Here is a 3,185-nt window from a genome sequence, read left to right as displayed (position 1 = left end):
TCAAAGGGCTTAATCGCAAAACCGATTCGCCTATGTTACAAAAGCTATTCCGAGTGGAGAGCAATCCTCCCACTCGGGGGCTTAGATGTGACCCCGGGTCGCCTATGTTACAAAACTACTCTGAGTGGAGAGCAATCCTCCCACTCGGGGGCTTAGCTGCGACCCCGTACTCGCCTAAGTTACAAAACTACTCTGAGTGGGGAGCAATCCACCCACTCGGGGTCTTAGCTGCGACCCCGAACTCGCCTAAGTAACAAAACTACTCTGAGTGGAGAGCAATCCTCCCACTCGGGTGCTTAGCTGCGACCCCGTACTCGCCTAAGTTACCAAAATTCTCCGAGTGGAGAGAAATCCTCTCACTCGGGGGCTTGGCTCCGGCCCCGTACTAGCCTAACTTACAAAACTACTCCGAGGGGAGAGCAATCCTCCCACTCGGGGGCTTAGCTGAGACCCCGTACTCGCATAAGTTACAAAACTACTCTGACTGGAGAGCAATCCTCCCACTCGGGGGCTTAGCTGTGACCCCGAACTCGCCTAAGTAACAAAACTACTCTGAGTGGAGAGCAATCCTCCCACTCGGCGGCTTAGCTGCGACCCCGTACTCGCCTAAGTTACAAAACTACTCCAAGTGGAGAGCAATCCTCCCACTCGGCGGCTTAGCTGCGACCCCGTACTCACCTAAGTTACAAAACTACTCCGAGTGGAGAGCAATACCCCACTTGGGGGCTTACCTACGACCGCGTACTCGCCTAAGTTACAAAACTACTCCGAGTGGAGAGCAATCCTCCCACTCGGGTGCTTAGCTGCGACCCCGTACTCGCCTAAGTTACAAAACTACTCCGAGTGGAGAGCAATCCTCCCACTCGGGGGCTTAGCCGCGAACCCCATTCGCCTAAGTTTCAAAGGGCTTAGTCGCAAACCCAATTCGTCTATGTTACAAAAGCTATTCCGAGTGGAGAGTAATCCTCTCACTCGGGGGATTAGATGTGACCCCGGGTCGAATAAGTTACAAAACTACTCTGAGTGCAGAGCAATCCTCCCACTCGGGGGCTTAGCTGAGACCCCGTACTCGCATAAGTTACAAAACTACTCTGACTGGAGAGCAATCCTCCCACTCGGGGGCTTAGCTGTGACCCCGAACTCGCCTAAGTAACAAAACTACTCTGAGTGGAGAGCAATCCTCCCACTCGGCGGCTTAGCTGCGACCCCGTACTCGCCTAAGTAACAAAACTACTCTGAGTGGAGAGCAATCCTCCCACTCGGGTGCTTAGCTGCGACCCCGTACTCGCCTAAGTTACAAAACTTCTCCGAGTGGAGAGAAATCCTCTCACTCGGGGGCTTAGCTCCGGCCCCGTACTAGCCTAACTTACAAAACTACTCTAAGGGGAGTGCAATCCTCCCACTCGGGGGCTTAGCTAAGACCCCATACTCGCCTAAGTTACAAAACTACTCTGAGTGGAGAACAATCCTCCTACTCGGGGGCTTGGCTGCAACCCCGTACTCGCCTAAGTTAAAAAACTACTCTGAGTGGAGAGCAATCCTACCACTCAGGGGCTTAGCTGCGACCCCGTACTTGCCTAAGTGACAAAACTACTCCGAGTGTAGAGCAATCCTCCCAATCGGCGGCTTAGTTGCGACCCTGTACTCGCCTAAGTTACAAAACTATTCTGAGTGGAGAGCAATCCTCCTACTCAGGGGTTAGCTGCGATCCCGTACTCGTCTAAGTTACAAAATTACTCTGAGTGGAGAGCAATACTCCCACTCGGGGGCTTAGCTGCGTCCCTGTACTCGCCTAAGTTACAAAACTACTTGGAGTGGAGAGAAATCCTCCCACTCGGCGGCTTAGGCACGAACCCGATTCGCCTAAGTTACAAAACTACTCTGAGTGGAGAGCAATCCTCCCACTCGGCGGCTTAGCTGCGACCCCGTACTCGCCTAAGTAACAAAACTACTCTGAGTGGAGAGCAATCCTCCCACTCGGGTGCTTAGCTGCGACCCCGTACTCGCCTAAGTTACAAAACTTCTCCGAGTGGAGAGAAATCCTCTCACTCGGGGGCTTAGCTCCGGCCCCGTACTAGCCTAACTTACAAAACTACTCTAAGGGGAGTGCAATCCTCCCACTTGGGGGCTTAGCTAAGACCCCGTACTCGCCTAAGTTACAAAACTACTCTGAGTGGAGAGCAATCCTCCCACTCGGGGGCTTAGCTGTGACCCCGAACTCGCCTAAGTAACAAAACTACTCCGAGTGGAGAGCAATCCTCCCACTCGGCGGCTTAGCTGCGACGCCGTACTCGCCTAGGTTACAAAACTACTCCGAGTGGAGAGCAATCCTCCCACTCGGTGACTTAGCTGCGACCCCGTACTCACTTAAGTTACAAAACTACTCCGATTGGAGAGCAATATCCTCCCACTCGGGGGCTTACCTGTTACCGCGTACTCGCCTAAGTTATAAAACTACTCCGAGTGGAGAGCAATATCCTCCCACTCGGGGGCTTAGCTACGACCCCGTACTCGCCTAAGTTACAAAACTACTCCGAGTGGAGAGCAATCCTCCCACTCGGATGCTTAGCTGCGACCCCGTACTTGCCTAAGTTACAAAACTTCTCCGAGTGGAGAGAAATCCTCTCACTCGGGGGCTTAGCCGCAAACCCCATTCGCCTATGTTTCAAAGGGCTTAGTCGCAAACCCGATTCGCCTAAGTTACAAAAGCTATTCCGAGTGGAGAGCAATCCTCCCACTCGGGGACTTAGATGTGACCCCGGGTCACCTAAGTTACAAAACTACTCAGAGTGGAGAGCAATCCTCCCACTCGGGGGCTTAGCTGTGACCCCGTACTCGCCTAAGTTACAAAACTAGTCTGAGTGGGGCGCAATCCTCCCACTCGGGGGCTTAGCTGCGACCCCGTACTCGCCTAAGTAAGAAAACTACTCCGAATGGGAACCAATCCTCCCACTCGGAGTCTTAGCTGCGACCCCGTACTCGCCTAAGTTACAAAACTACTCCAAGTAGAGTGCAACCCACCCACTCGGGGGCTTAGCTGCGACCCCGAACTCGCCTAAGTAACAAAACTTCTCCGAGTGGAGAGAAATCCTCTCACTCGGGGGCTTAGTTGCGGCCCCGTACTAGCCTAACTTACAAAAATACTCTGAGTGGACAGCAATCCTCCCACTCGGGTGCTTAGCTGC

Source organism: Triticum urartu, chromosome 5A, assembly GCF_056163025.1.
Source record: "Triticum urartu cultivar PI428250 chromosome 5A, HENAU_Tu73, whole genome shotgun sequence".
NCBI lineage: Eukaryota > Viridiplantae > Streptophyta > Magnoliopsida > Poales > Poaceae > Triticum > Triticum urartu.
Note: the sequence above shows the minus strand (reverse complement) of the source record.